The sequence below is a fragment of the Ceratotherium simum genome, chromosome 10, assembly GCF_057802395.1.
Source record: "Ceratotherium simum simum isolate JZ-2026a chromosome 10, ASM5780239v1, whole genome shotgun sequence".
NCBI lineage: Eukaryota > Metazoa > Chordata > Mammalia > Perissodactyla > Rhinocerotidae > Ceratotherium > Ceratotherium simum.
Window position 1 is genome coordinate 77,120,812 of NC_141909.1, and position 16,767 is coordinate 77,137,578.

Genomic DNA, 16,767 nt, shown 5'->3' on the forward strand with positions numbered 1-16,767 from the left:
ACAGTTAATGGCATAATAAACATAGTAAACATAAATGCTAACTCAGCTCCTAAGATACGTCTTCCACCTATAAAATTCCCTCATCTGAAGGGAATTTGTCCCCACCAACCCAATCAGAGAGGGTACTGCTTAGAAGAGTCTGAACACAGGCAGCTCTTCTTTAAGGGGCCTGCCACGCTGGCACAGCAGCCACACAAGCCACAGGAAGGCAGACGGAGCAGCCAGCAGAGGCCCCCAGTTCTCAAGAGCTGAGACCTGTGGAGTCACTGAATCCCACGACACCTCAAGTCCTTGTTTAAAATACGGAAGCAGTAATACCTGCCTGCTTACCTCAAAGGGCTGTGATGAGGTGGTACACCTGAACACCCCCTGAAACCATGAAGTGGAACACAAACACCAGATATTATTCCTATTAAAAAATAAAGGCATACTTGACAAGTTAAAAAAACTTTGACTACCTCCCTTTTCACTTTAATTGGATAGGAAGAGGAGGAAGCCCATTTATTAGCACCACACTCAGTCTGGAATCACATTGTGATGAATATGAAAAGCTCATGAGCTGTTTACTGCAGTATTATTATTTATAATCCACACTAAATATTTGTTAAATTAATGCCCTTTTAAATAAAACTAAAATTGTTAGCTCTGTATTTGACCTACAAACATACGACCTACAAACACAACCAAAAGCTAATGCTGCAAAATTATTATAATATAAAATACATTAATAAACACTCAGAAGCTAAAACCATCAAGAGTATTTTAACACTTGCTAGGCAGATGTGGCTTTCTGAAAAACATTGATGTCAAAGAATCTGAAAAATTCACAAAGAATTTTTAGGCACTCAGAATCTACCTATTATGACCTATGGCCTCAAAGTTTAATTCTTAAAAAGCTCTAGTTTTTGTTTCTAATTATCTAGTTAACCATAAATTAAAAGTCTTCTCAAAAATTAGTTAGCATCTCCTCTTTTTGTTAAGAAAGATATATCACATGTTTTTCTCTACACTACTCTTTTGTATCAATTATTTCAGAATGACATTCCCCAAATAACAAAGAAAATCCAAAATGCATTAAAAATAAATTTAAGTTTCTAGAGGAAACAACAAATTATAAGATACAAAATTAGATGATTTTCCAAGTATGTATAGAAAACAGTCACCATACCCTGAAATATCAAGTTGAACTACATGAAATTACCACTTTTATTGCTCAAAATCAGCCAAACCTTGGCAATTTCATATGAATGAACATAATAAAATAAAGTCAAAAAAGCAGTAAAGCTGTAGAATCTACCAACTGTTCCCTAGTATATCTGTTACTAATCTTGAGTTTCTGTGTTTTTAGAAACAAAAAGCATCCTGATGGCAATATTTTTGGCAACTAGAAACTATGCTCATGAAAGAAAATTAAGATAAATTAAATGGTTATTTTAGTTAACTATTCCCGATTGTTTGAGCTACGAAAGCAGGAAGACAAATACTAGATAGTAAAACATCTCAATCTCAACTGAGTTAAATATCTCAATCAATCTCAAACTTGTAACCTATGTACTTGGTCTCAAAAGATCAAGTCTGGCATCCTGTCAGCTCCATTCTTCTGAACATATTCCAACAAGTAAATAGTGATTACCATCAAAAAAGATCAGTCCCAGTTTCTAGATGACTTCACAGAAAATCAACCAAAAAAACAAAACCACAAAGCTAAAGGTGGTAAACTGGTTCAAGATGACATATGGGAACATTTTACATACATGAGCATTTTATACACATTATGTCATTAACATCCCACTACAACTTCATGGTTAAGTGGGGGCACCACTTAAAGAAATTAGAGCTAAAAAAGTAACTTACCCAAAGTGACATGATTAGTAAGTATAAGAACTTAAATTCAAAACCAGTCCTGTCAGATGCCTAAGTCTTACAATGTTTCTGCAACTAAGATCCTCTATTAGCATCACCATTTGAGTGCCTACTGTCTGCTAGATGCTCTGAGTATTACTTTTAATGTTTTCAGCAGTTCATCAAGATTATTACCCTCCTTTTACAGATGAGGGAAATGGGGATCATGGATTTAAGTGGATTTTGATCAAAAGCTTAAGCCTGTATTTTTTTAGCATTTGAACCCAAGATTTTCCATTAACTCTTAAACTCACCCTGCCTCTACTATACCACTCTGCCATACCAAGTTCTCAGCACCAACTGATATGGCCAACAACATGTAATTAAAGAAGAAATGCACACAATTATTAAATTACATATTTTTTTAAATTTGTAAGCATTCTACTGAGGCTGAAATAACTATTTCATTGCAAGAGACTTAGAAACGATTCCAGTAAAAATATCCAGAGACATGGTCTTGTCATATTACTATCCCAGGCAATCGGAACCAGGACTCAAGATTTCCTCAATTCTATACTGCCAACTATCATAAAAACAAGCCAATATCTGGAAATGACTTAGCGAAAATCAACAGGCAAAATATGTGGCTTATATTCTTATACAAAACATATTGATGTATTCTAAGATACAGACAGCAAGCACAGAAAATTTTAACTCATTCAAAGCTAAATGATAGTTATAATAGATATAACAAATAATTTTGTTTGCCCTCTTAGAATTTAAGAGGACAGCTTAACATTTTCAGTCTTTTTCTTTAAATTAAAAAATTAGAGCTATTTAATGAAGTTTAAATCAATGCATAACCTTTTTTTTTTTTTTAGTGAGGAAGATGGTCCCTGAGCTAACATCTGTTGCCAATCTTCCTCTTTTTGCTTGAGGAAGATGGACCCTGAGCTAACATCTGTGCCAATCTTCCTCTACTTTGTACATGGGATGCTGCCACAGCATAGCTTGATGAACGGTGTGTAGGTCTGCGCCCGGGATCCGAACTGGCGAACCCTGGGCCCCCAAAGCAGAGCGCGTGAACCTAACCACTACAACACCAGGGCGGCTCCCCAATGCATAACTTTTAAGTACTACATACAGCTTTCTGGCTATACTAGCAGAAAGAAGAAAACGCTGAAATAAGACTCTCTCAACAGATTATGCTGACTTTGAACTTTTAACTTTAAAGAAAACAGTATCTTAAAACCACAAGTTTAAATGTTGCCTTGCTTTTATGGTTTTCAGATCATAACCACAGAAACCAAAATATAACCACAAAACCAAATTGTCTACTGGCATTCAACGTCTATTCCATTCTCCTTCCGTCCTATGCCCTAGATCACAGAGGCTAGAAGGATAAAATCTACATTTCTCAAGTCCCTTGCTATGGGAATCCTGAATTTGATTTTTCTTCTTTCCCTATCTAAATGCCTTTTATTTCTTTTTCCTGCTTTACTGCACTGACTAGGGCAATTTTGAATAGCATTGATGACTGACCATCCTTGCTTTGTTCCTAATGTCAGACAAAAGCATTTAGGCTTTCACCAATAATTATAACATTAGCTGTAGGTTTTCCATAGATACCTTTTATCAAGTTCAGGAAGCTTCTTCTATTCCTACTTTTCTGAGAGTTTCCTTCTATTCCTATTTTTCTGAGCTTTTATCATGAATAGATGATGAATACTGTTAAATGCTTTTTCTATATCTATTGAGATGATTAATGGGTTTTTTTTAATTCTGCTGTTTCATTTGTTGATATTGTAAACCACATTGATTTTTTTTTTATTTTTTATTTTTTTGCTGAGGAAGATTGGCCCTGAGCTAACATCTATGCCAATCTTCCTCTATTTTGTATGTGGGTTGCCGCCACAGCATGGCTGACGAGTGGCATAGGTCTGTGCCCAGGATCTGAACCCGTGAACCCCAGGCCACCAATGCGGAGCGTGCAGAACTTAACCACTATGCCAGGGGGCCACCCCCGATATTGATTGATTTTAAATGTTGAACCAACCCTGCATTTCTGGAATAAATGCCACCTGAGCATGATGCATTATCCTTTTTAATATAAACTACTCAATTTGCCAATATTTTGTTGAGTAATATCTTTGTTTTTTGTATCAGACTAATACTAGCCTCATAAAATAGTGTTCCTTTCTTCCTATTCTATGAAGAGTCTGTATATAATTGGTATTATTTCTTTCTTAACAGGTAGGTAGAACTTACCAGTGACTCCATTTGGGCTTAGAGTTTTCTTTTTGGGAGGGTTTTTAACTACAAATTCAATTTCTTTAATAAAGCTATTTAGGTTATCCGTTTCTTCTTGAGTGAGGTTTGGTAGCTTGTGTCTTTGATGGAATCTGTCCATTTATCTAAGTTATCAAATGTATTAAGTTGCTCACAATAGTCCCTTATCTTCTTTCTAATATCCATAGGATCTATATTGATGGTCTCTCTTTTCTGATATTAGCAATTTCTGTTTCTTTTTTCTTTCCTGATTATTGTGACTACAGGTTTATCAATTTTATTGATCTCTCAAAGAACCAGCTTTTGGCTTCACTGATGTTTTTTCTATTGTTTTTCTGTTTTATATTTCATTGATTTCTGCTCTTATATGTATCATTTCCTTCCTCTGCTTATTCTGGGTTTAATTTGCTCTTTGGCTTCTAATTTCTTAAGGTAAAAATCTAGATTATTGTTTCAAAACTTTTGTTTTCTAATATAAGCATTTAACACTGTAAATTTCCCCTTGAAGTACTGCTTTAGGTCCATCCCATAAATTTTGATATGTTGTGTTTTCATTTTCATTCAATTCAAAATATTTTCTAATTTCCCTTGTGAATCCCTCTTTGATCCATGGGATTTTTAGAATTGATATTTAACTAAAAAATATTTACAGATTTCCCAGATATCTGATACTGATTTCTAGCTTAATTCCATTGTGGTCAAATAATACAGATATATTCATGAAAATTTACCTGTAAAGTGTAAGTATGGGAATCAAATCCAATTTTCTGATAGTAAATTAAGGTAATGATATGCTTAAGGTTAAGGTGAGATAAGATTAGCGACCAAGGCTTCACTGTCTTCTCCTCTAAAGGATATTAAGAGCAATATGTTCTCTCTCAATACCATCTCAAAACCAAAATACTTTTATTATTCTCCCTCTACTCTTCCAAAAAAATGAAAAAGACAATTCCACATACAGCATCTCATTTGATTTTTACAACTCTATAAAACAGGCAAGACAAATGAATGATAGCCTTTTGTACATGAGGAAAGTCAAGCTCAAAGGAATAACTTGCATTACTAGGCTGCTATGTCTCATTACTCTTGAATTATCCCTGAAAGATAGAGCAATATAGATAATTTAAATCCATAAAATAATTCAAAACCTCATTTTAGCCACTGTTGGAATCACCACCACTTCAGTTCAGAGCAAGTTAGAGTAAAACCCAACTAGGTTTAAGTTTTATCATCTTGACTTCTCATACCCTTCATTATGAACAAGATTCAGATAATAAAGAACTGGTTAAACCCCAGGAAATAAAAAGTAAATGGGCAACTATATAAAGAGGAAAATGAGACCCCAGTTTAATAAGTCAAAACCTACACAGCCATATTTGTTTTTCACACAAAAATTAATATGAAATGAATATAGTGAATTATATTTTTTTTCTGTCAAACTCTTGAACTATTGATTAGGATCTAAAGGGATCTAAAGCTCTAAAATATTATCTTCTGTTAACATTTATATATTAAAATATATTAATATTTTGAAATATTAAAATATTTTATACTATTCTATTTCAAATTAAAATTCTAAACTATAACATTATAGAAATTAAATGGCTTTAGAGTAAAAGGCGCACACTCTTACCATGTAATTGTTGACTTACGGGTTGCAGAATCGCTCAGGTAGCATCACACTTTGGCTCAGTATCAGTAGTAACAGCAATCAAAATTAAAACTAAAACAAACAAATAAAATTAAATATCAGTAAGTAAAATGCATTCAAGTCCTAAAGAAAGTCTTAAATTCAAATTTCACATTTCAACAATTTCATCAAGGGAGCTCTAGTCCCAGAACTAGTTCTTTTTTAATTAGTTTAAGCAAGGAGCTAATAAGGTATATGAAATTCCTGTGTATTTCCAACTCCCTATACTAGAATAAGCTCTGAAATTAACTTCAAGGAGTCATAGTAAATAACAACCAAAGGGCAGAAAAACAAGCCAAGTATATTATAGCTACATTCAACTGAACTACTCAATGTATTTACTCAACAACACATACATTTTAGGTTCTGTGATTGCCCACAATGCACTGAATATCGATCATTCACTCTATCAGATAAGAGCATTTGTATTCATTTTCCACAAAAAAATATTTAAATTCAATAAAAATCACGGTGATCACTTTACAAATATTCTAATAGCACATATGAGGGTAAAATAGTAAGCAAGATTTAATACTTGCTAAATTGACCCTGTAAAGTGCGGGATAACTAATATTGACAGCAAGCCTAGAGAACAATCTGATATTGTTTACCAATGTGCTGGAGCTATGAAGTACCAAGATATATGATCTAGTTTCCTACCCAAAACAGAGTTATGGAAGAATACACACAAGAAAAATTTAGTGAATGAGCATTCATTCATTCAGCAAATCTTTACCAACCATCTTGTGTAAGTCAGTCCCCTTTAAACACTGCAGGCACAAAAAGGAGTAAGAAAATGCCTGCTCATGAAAGAACACACAGTCTTGTGAGGGGGACTAACATACACAGACAACTGTAATACAACAAGGTGGACGCGTGACAGCATGAGCATGGTGGCCCAGAAGCGGGGTGGGGTATATCCACAGCTTCGGGGGAGGTCAAGAAGGGCGGGGAGGAGTGAGGCTGGGAAAGGAGAGGTGTGCACCTTCCATATGGAAGAAAAGAAACTTTAAAAAGAACTATCTGGACATGCATGAATTATATGTAGGCCAGCAGATAAGGAGAACCTACAAAGTTAAGACAGTCACGATCCTTTTTAAAGTATGAAAAAAAATAGACCAGTCAATGATACTCTACTTCATACACATCCTACTAGTTTGCTTATTTAAAATGAAAAGCAGCACACAATTTCTTCCCCTTCCTTAGAAGCAGCTATACAGCATGCTCTTGATTATGCAGAGTAAAAGAGAAAAGTGAGTTTTTCCTAAGTAATTTGCATAAATGATCACCTTATTTCCAAATACCGAGAATTACTCCTGCGTTTTAGATTATCCAGGCCAAATTTTACCTCTACCAGATCATCTTATTTGCATGACTTTGAAAGTAACCAGCACTACACACTTCGCTTTACAGATGGGTATATCTAGCTGTGCATAAAGGCAAGGAAAGTGTCCGATATACAGACCATTAACGTTTAGCAATCATATGTTAATAACTCTTCAACACAACTATGAACTTTCCCATTGTGTGAAAGGCTATGGAACTATTATTTTGTTATTAGCTATCATTTTGTGAATGCTTTACTCAGGATTAAGCACAGTGCTAACAAGTCATATATATTTAACTTAATCTCCATGAGGCAGGTAATATGTCCATTAAAAATGAGGAAATTGAGGACTGGAAGGTGACTTGCCCAGGATGACACAGCTTGGAAGTGGCAGGGTCAGGAAAGGTCTGTCTGGCTACAGTCACTATTCTTTTTTTTTTTTTTTTTTAAGATTTTATTTATTTATTTTTTTCCCTCCAAAGCCCCAGTAGATTGTTGTACGTCATAGTTGCACATCCTTCTAGTTGCTGTATGTGGGACGCAGCCTCAGCATGGCCAGAGAAGCGGTGCGTCGGTGCGCGCCCGGGATCCGAACCCAGGCCGCCAGCAGCGGAGCGCACGCACTTAACCGCTAAGCCACGGGGCCGGCCCACAGTCACTATTCTTAATTGTTGTATTAGATGGCTTCCTTTTTGATGTGTACACATGCATTTTTCTTTCCCACTGTGCTGTTAACATGTCTAACATAAGTCAGGAACCATAAAGGTCTTGAAGAATTAACTAGACTTGATGAGTGTTTTGCCTGATTTTACAGCAGAAAGCATATCTTTAACTCTTCTGAAGTTACAGGTTAAGGTTATAAGCATGAAACCCAACACCTCTACTAAGAGATGTCATATTAGCAAACACAGGGAAACACATTTACACGCAACACCAGAATTCAAATTCTGTTTATGTCCCATGGTTAAGCTCTGAGTGGCGCTGAAAATGCTCCTCTGTGGCTAGTCAGGAGCACAGACACCCTGTAATTTCCTACATGGGATTCAGTCCATGATGATCCTCCACCATGAATGCCCTCTTCTCTTCTAGCTTCCAGGTATCCAAATTGTCTCTAGCCTTCAGAATGCAACATAAAACAGCCTCCATCACCCACCCATTCATCTCTCTATCTGCTCAATAAACACTAATTTATTGTGGTAATGTGTCAGGCACTCTGTGTCCCTACTCTGGAACATCAAAGCCCAATGCTACACCCCCAAGAACCTCTTGATTCACCAGAAGAAAAGTCATATAAACGAGGAACTAGTATTCCATGTGATAAAGGTATATACATGGTATTAAGAAAGCACAAAGGAGGGGGTGGCTGCCACTTGTGGGAAGAAGTGGCAGGAAAGGCTTCACAGCCCTGGTAACATTGAAGCCTTAATTCAGATGACAGACCATGAAGTCTTAAAATAAGACAGGGGAGAATTTTTTAAAGGCAACGAAAGGTGTTGGGTGAAGAAGTGGAGGGGATGCTGGGATGTCTCGGAGAGTGGAGTCAAGGAACAGTAAGGCAGCCAGGAGTTCCCTGGCTGAACTCCCTGCAATGATGGACACGTTCTACAGATGGACACTGTCCAATATGGCAGCTTCCACCACACTGAGCACTTGACTGAGCGCTTGAAATATGGCTAGTGTGACTGAGGAATGGAATTTTTAATTTTATTTCATTTTGTTAATGTTAATTTAAATAGAAACATGTGGCTAGTAGCTACTGTATTGAACAGTGCAGCTCTTAGGGTTTCAGGCTTGAGATGAGTTGAAGGGGTTATTACTGGTATCTGAGAATAGAAATACCAAGATGAAAAGCATACAGACACTCAAATATTTGTTGAATAGATGAATGAACAAGTCAATAAACAGGAACAAACTGGGTGACCTTTAAGGACTCCTCTCTGTAAAAATCCCATTAAAGAGGTACCTATCCTTGGTCGTTCAGGTTTCAAATAACGCCCTCAATATGGTGGCATCAAAATGTATTTATGCTGTCTCCAGATCTTAGTCTAATCCTTAAAATATTACTACTAAATTAAAATTCCTTATGCCATTCAGTGTAAAAAAAAGAAAATAAAAACTATATTATGAAACCACATCGAGTCATAATTTAGGGAGTAATCACAGACCAAAGAGAATCAACCAAGCCAGGATAAATAATGGTCTAGTAAAATACGTCTTTTTCTAAAAAAAAAAAAAGAAAGAAAGAAAGGGGGGAGAGGGAGAGGACTAGACAGCTTTATGATGAGTTCAGGTAATTTCAAATATATTACAGACCATTCAGCTCCTAAGCAGTTCAGTTTACTCTCTTGTGTACTCTGGTGAGAGAAATGCCTGAATTTATCTCATGAAATACCTAATTTTGTTCTATAGAGCATTTTAAAAGGTCAATGATGATGAAGTTTTCCCTAGTAATATGCCCTTTAATCTTAGTTATCCACAATATCCAAAGTCAATAGGAAAGAAATAACTATGTGACATGAAAACATTTAACCTCAGAACAGGTTGTGTCCAAAGGGCTCATTGTTAATCTGCCAATATTATCCTAATCTGATTGTATTAGGATTTGTTTACTATTTTGGTCCTTGCCATCTCTCTTAAGCTTTGACCGAGTTCCAGTTTTCCCAAAATGAGAAGCAAGCACATATACAACAAGCACACATGTTCCAGATGTTTCCCCACTGCATTTCCCAGTGGTACCTTCTTAATCAGACTCAAATTCTAAGTTCCTCTCTATCCATGAGATCACAGCATCAACATTCCTAACTATTCACATATAAAGCTCTATTTATAAGATTGTTAGACACTTCAGAACGTGTAACCTCTACTAGCTTCAGAGAAACATAACTCATCAGAATGTCTAATATGAATGTTTTTAGTAAGAAGTGCACGTCTAACAACACGATAAAAGAGCAATCTTTGTGCTTCCCCCCTTGGCCTCTCGGGTTGGTTATCTGAGCTTCAGTTCCCATTGCTAGAACAGTCCTACACCTGTGAACACTCTTAGCTGGCCCCACAATTCAACTCCACAAGTTAAGTGAGCTCTCACATAGAAGATGAGGCAAAATAATGTTAGGTAATAAGACAAGGTCTTGGCCCCAGAAATCTTTATCTGGTGGAGAAGAGTAAACAAACACAAAAAATATAAAACAAGCAGCAGCAGGGGGACTGCTATAAGTAAAATGAAAATTATGTCAGCTAGCTGGCATTCACTGAGCACCTATGTGTGGCACACTCTCAGCCAGCTACGCTTTCAGTTAATAATTAATAAAACCATATTAATTATTCTATGAGAGTGCAGATGAAGAAAGACTCCCCCAGTTTTTAGTAATTTGTTCCTTTCAAAATTATTTATCACAGACAAATATAAAGGCCATAAAACAATATTTTCTTCCCCTTCATCTGATGAACAATAACTGCCTAGTAAAATATGAAGGAAGAATGAGCAATTCCTGATATAAAATGACCGTGCAGAGATCCATGGCTGGCCCATACCTCTGAGCTAACAGTCCCTGGCCAGAGAATCGAATAGCCCAGATAAAGATCTGGGCCACATCAACCACTCACCAATCCATTCAAACATTACTGTCCTCCTACTATGCATGAGAAACATAACCATGAACCAGACAAAGGTGAAGCTACATACAGAAAGTCACCACACTGCAAGCTCAAAAATACTAAGTGGCAAGAGAGACATAGGCAAAGTGCTATGAGAGAAGAGAAGACTAGTTCCAGCTGCAATAAACAGGAAAATACTTAAAATGTACATGTCTAACAACGTGACACCAAGAGACTGATTACTGTCCTTTGAGATGCACAGAGCATGCAAAGTTAATATAAAGACAGATGCTGTATCATCACCCAAATGTTAAGGCATCATGCAAGAGTGTGTACAGATCAGCTGCCTGTCTCCAGGGAGGCTACAGGAAACTCTCAGGCCCCACATGCCTGAAGGGCAGCAAAAGCAAGAGGTGCAGGGGTTGAGAGATGTTGCCCACATGTTTAGTGTGGGGCTCCCCTCTACCACATCCCTGTATGCTTCTGCTGAACACTGTTCAGGGCAAGGGAACTCAGAGTTTGTAAGCACACTCTTTAAGAAACACTATTTGAAATAAGGCTTTCTTTATATTCATTTAAAGCCTCCATCTTTATAACTTCAAACCAATGCTCTCTGTTCTGCCCACTGAAACCAATCTACAAGCTGCCAAGTGTCTGAGGGCAGGATTACATGTTCCGGTCCCTGCAGCCTCTCCCAGGTGCTCTCCAGTTCTCCTTCAGGAGATGCCGTGCTCAATACCACAGACATCAGATGTGGCCTGAGGGAAGTTGCACACCCTTCCATTAACACAGCCAGTCTGCGCGTTTGATTGGTTTTATCTTCCAGTTCCTGATGCTGCCGCCACGCTGGGTGCACTCCTGCTCAGAAAGACCCCTCTCTGCCCCACTATGGGGCAGCCACAGCCAATGCCTGGGAACCTCCTGGTGCCAGCTGCCTTTGTAGGGTGGCCTCCCACCACTCTTCCTCATGCTGCAATCACACCAATGCCCCCACACGTGCATTTCTCTACACCAGCCCTTCCCAACTTGCTATGCCTCCAGGCCCCCTTTCTGACCAGCGAGTGGAACTCAGTGGTTACTTCTACTGGAGAGCATTGGTCAGCTACCTGGTAGAGTCCGTTTCCCCCTTCTCTGTGCCCACCAAACCAGAGGTGCAAAACAAAACGCCATAGTGCAGTGGGCTCTCAAGCCAGATTCAAGCTCAAACTGGCTTCCCCGCTGACACAATCTAAGACTCTGAGCAGTTTATTTAAGCTGGAGTTTTCCCGAACTACAAAAATGAGACTGTGAGAACTGAATGAGCTAATCCATGGGCAGGAGCCTGGCCTCACACATAACCAACAGGCAGTAAAGAGCCTCAGTCACTGCTTCTCCTACTGACTGCCACTCCAGCGCCAGCTACCACCACCACCACAGCCTACCAGGGTTGGAGAGTGTCACCCGAGTCTGTATGTCCCCAGGGCTTCACACAGAAAGGAGCTCATGGCAACCCCCCTTGATCAATGTTTGGTCCAGAACAAAACAAATACTGAACACACAAATGGGCACAAAAACCTAAAACCAAGATGACTGAAGAAGCTCAGATTTAGTTCTACTCTTAAATTTCCCTACTTTATTCACCACCACAGCAAAAAGTACTGAACTGCGAAGAGATCAAAGAATTTAGAAGTTGAAAATGTTCAGAAATTCATAGCAAACAGAATCAGTTTTCAAAGGAAAAATACTTTATCTAGTTACACGATGCTTCTGCTACATGTGACTATTATGTTTTCTTTTTTTGTTTTTAGTGTTTTTAATACTCATGGTAGAAGGGTCTGGCCCTGGGCAGCCACCTTATACTTTTGACTCCACTTTTCACTGTGAAATATCTTCTTTTTCATTTTCTATTTTTTAATTCCTAGTACTTGGCTCAATGCTTGGCACACAGGCAACACTCAAAAAACATTTGTCAAATAAGTGAATTTTCTCAAATGTCTAGGTTTAAAAAAAAAAAAAGTCCCAATGCATCTTCCTGACCTACTTCAACCATAAATGTTGGACCTGCCTGGCATCCAGTGACCTCATGTTAGCTCTGTGGTCACCACTTTAAGCGCTGGGCAGCACCCAGGCAAAAAGCAGGAGAATTTGGGTCAAGAGAACACTCATTCTTTCAATTCAACCAAACAGTTATTGAGCTTTTGTGCAATGGGCACAAAAATATAAAATAATAATAATAACTTGCTCAAAATAAAATAAGGCTTCCAGCTTGAGGAAAGATTGCTGACTAGGAGCAAGTTTTTAAAAAGCTGTGTAGCAACATTATAGAGCAATCTACAATCGTTAAATACAAATGTGGAGTGGTACCAATTGGCATCAACTCGCAATGTTCTTTCACAATACTCTGAGGCAGCCTGAGAATGGAGAAAAGAAAGGAGCAGGCAGGACAGACGCAGGGGACAGAGGGACAGAGGTCCTGAGAGGGGAGTGAACTGACCAACAGGAAGGACTCGAGGACAGGAAAACAGGGTGAAGCCAAGGGATCCTTGAAAATTTGTTCCAAAATTCTGCAGATAACAGATACAACAAGCTTACCCGTTAAGAAATCCCAGAATCCCAGAATTTTTCAAACATCCCTTCTTAAAAAGTAGGACACTGTGTCCTTGGCTGACGTTCTGGCACTTTTCCTGTTGCTTGTGACCCCACAAAGATGACAAACCAATGATTCCAGGGAGGCCCCTGAAGACAACAGTTTAAACTTTGAGAAAGATCCAACTCAAGTAAAAAGATTTTATTGCCTCAACGATGTTATATTTTTCTCTGCATTAATTACTAAATCCTGTAACTGGAATTCATCACTGATTCAAAGAGATGCTAAAAATAGTCTGTTTTAGAATGTAGAATGAGAAGCATCATGTAATTTTTCTACTAAATGGACTCCTATTTTTTTCACAGCTCAGTAACTCACTCTTCATATATATTTCCTCTTTTTTTATTAACCGAAAATGTAAGACACTTCAGATACACATGAAAAATTAATTTTCAACACTAATTATTTCTTTACAAGTTTATAAGTGAAATCTCAGACATAAACTACCCTTACTTAAAAACAGTCTGTTGACTCTTCCTCTACATCTAATCATGACCTTCAGTGAACACCTTTGATTGCAAGAGTACAATCTCATTTACATATGATTAATGAATTAAAACAAAGCTGTCATCCAACAGGCTTTCCAATGCAAATGGCAAATTATTAATAACAACTTATATTTGAATCCAGGGTGCCATTTACAAAGGGCTTTCACATAAATCATCTCATTTAATCTCCACAACAACCCTGACACAAACAAGAAAGGTGGGAATTACTTTAACTGTCTTACAAATTAGGAAACAGGCTTAAATGCGAAACAGCAAGTCAAGGTGGGAGAGGCGCTCCCCTGCATCCTCCTCACCCTATGTCCCACCTCGCATTCCTCACTCAGCTGCTCTGTGACTCCCTCTCCCTTCTTCCCCACGTTTTCTGGACCACTCAGCGGAGCCAATCACCCTTCCTCTGAACTCCAGCAGAACTAGGATGAGCATCACCCTGCGATACCCAACACATCCACTTTCCATATGGTTTACCTTCGGATGCATATGCTCTGTCTTCTCAACTCAACTAGAAGCTGTGTGAGGGTAAAAATTGAACCTTATATTTCTTAATGTCTAGAATAATACCCTGTACATAACAGGCACACACTAAATTACCGTTTATGATGCCACCTATCAAAGAATCAGCAAGTAGACTAACGTCTCTCTTTTCCTAACTTCAGCATCCCAACTATGGCATTCCTTTTAGGTTTGGCCTTACCTTCCCAGCTGCAGCTAGGTTAGAAAATCCTGGAAGTCGTTCCCAGGCCATCATAAATAAATATACAAGAGGTTTTCCTAATAATGATTAAAGTTGCTTTACATCTTTAACTGGTTTGAATCTCTGCCCTTCTCCCATACCTGTACACTATCCCTGGTTTCTGACCAGGGATAGCATGTTGGTTCCTGAGCACCTGCGAACCTGATCTTCTGCTTATCTGTGCTTTTATTTCCTTGATATGACTTGCCTTGATTCGATATCCACTGGGTTTCTGTTCATGCCAGGACCCACACCTTTAACTTCCACCCCACTTTGGTTCCCTTGACCCCAACTTTCTAACCCGTCCTCACATCAACCACAGTCTGACTCCTACCACAGGTACCATCCAGGCCTGGCCAAAAGAGGGATATTGTCTTTTTTTTATCTTCAGCTTAAACCTGGAGTTCTGCATTTCCACAGCTATTTCAAGAGAAAGACAAATGTAACACAGGAACCAGTGGCAGTTACCCTTACTTCTCCATGACCCTATATCCTTCCTCCCCAAACTTACACTAAACAATATGATAACATAGGCTACAATACTGTACAGTCAGCAGTCAACATCCTGCTGGATACCAAAGAGAGCCTAACCTAATCAGGATTACTGTTTAGTTTCATTAAATATACGGAATCTTAAATTTGGACAAAGAAAATTATTACATAAAGGCACAAAAATACACATGAACTCTGCACATTATCAGATGGAAACAGCAGATGTAAATGCTGCATTGCAGGGTGTTTTTTCATTACCATGATAATTTTTACATATTCCAGAATCAAAATATATTTCGAAGCTAGCTGTGTAATACTAAACCTGATATAAAGATTTCATTGCAATTCAACAAGTAACTTCAGTTATTTTTTCTCCCTGAGGATAAAGTATAGTTGCAGCCACTATAACAAATGGGTCCATAAACTTCCACCCACAGGGGAGCCTGCGTGTTCAAACAAGACTGATAAACATGGCAGAAACATTTTATGACACAACTACGTTCAATTCTCCTGAGCTGCTAGTCAAACCCTAACGTACACTATATCTAAGGAATCGGGGAGCTCAATGCTCTCCATCACACTACAAGAATACGACAGCTTACAAGAGAAGACAAAAACAAGGAAAAAAATTATCACCACCCAGAAATGAATGTAAAATTTCAGTCACATAGAAAGTTACTTATTACCACTGGAAATATTTCTAGCATTAAATTCCTTCTCCTATTAATTAAGTAGTAACCATTTAATTAGTAGCATCCAATATGATCTTGTAGGAAACATACAGTAAAGGTCAAAGGACAGAGGTGTGGGAATCAGAGATCTGAGTTCCACGCCTGGATCTACCACCAAAAGCTTTGGATTCTGGGCAAGTTACCATCTGGGCTTCAATCTCACCATCTGTAAAATAAGGCCAACAGTACCTCCCCTTAGAGTGTAAAGATGAGGGGAGGAGGCGTCATGACGGGCAAAGGGCAAAGCAAGGTGGCAGAGGCACTTAATAAATTGCAGCTGCTAACCCCCACTACAAAAAGGTAAACACACACCTGTCATCCAACAAGGAGGTGAAAGCACACCCGCCACAACTGGGTGTCACCTAGGCTGCTGTGGCAAAGGGGAAGTGCTGATACCATCACATTTGTGTACACAGAGGACATGCCACTTTCTCATTCTCCTCAAGTGATGGTAGCAGCACCCATCTGTCTCCAGGTGACAAAGCTGACGCCTGTGGCCAACGTACTGGATGTGCCTGATCCAGCTCTTCTCTGATTTCTACGAGTAAAGATAATGATGGCCAATCTACCCACTTAAAGGGCACAAAAATGTGGATATTCCAAACAGCAGGTATTCTGATACTTGAGATCTTTGTGTTTATTTTACTTAACTTTATTTTACTTAATGCAAGTTCCTTTTACTTCTGTAGTTTTCTGTTAATGGCTTAAATTCTGCATTAAATGCTAGCTGAGTCTGCCAATCCTGAAGGCATGAGGATATCAAGACCCAGATTCTGCTTCTGTTCTCTCCATCGCCCACCATAATCCCTAATAGTTGACAGCATTCTTCTCTCAAAGTCAGAAAAAGCCCACCCTCCCAAAGGCAGACCTTAACTCCACAGAACCTTCCAGCACAAGGGTCATGATTAAATGACTAAAAGACTCCATAATTAAAGTA

General features: G+C 38.3%; 1 protein-coding gene across 5 annotated transcripts in view; it reads right to left on the reverse strand.

Moving 5' to 3' along the window:
- The window catches only part of WASF3 (WASP family member 3), a 129,545-nt gene that overhangs the window by 68,533 nt on the left and 44,245 nt on the right, over window positions 1-16,767 (reverse strand). For 3 of the 5 annotated variants that reach the window (XM_087436276.1, XM_087436278.1, XM_087436277.1), the window contains one exon: window positions 5,765-5,854. The gene's annotated coding sequence lies outside the window, so the exon portion shown is untranslated. The remainder of the gene's footprint in view (window positions 1-5,764; window positions 5,855-16,767) is intronic. The other 2 variants (XM_087436279.1, XM_087436280.1) reach the window with 1 other exon arrangement.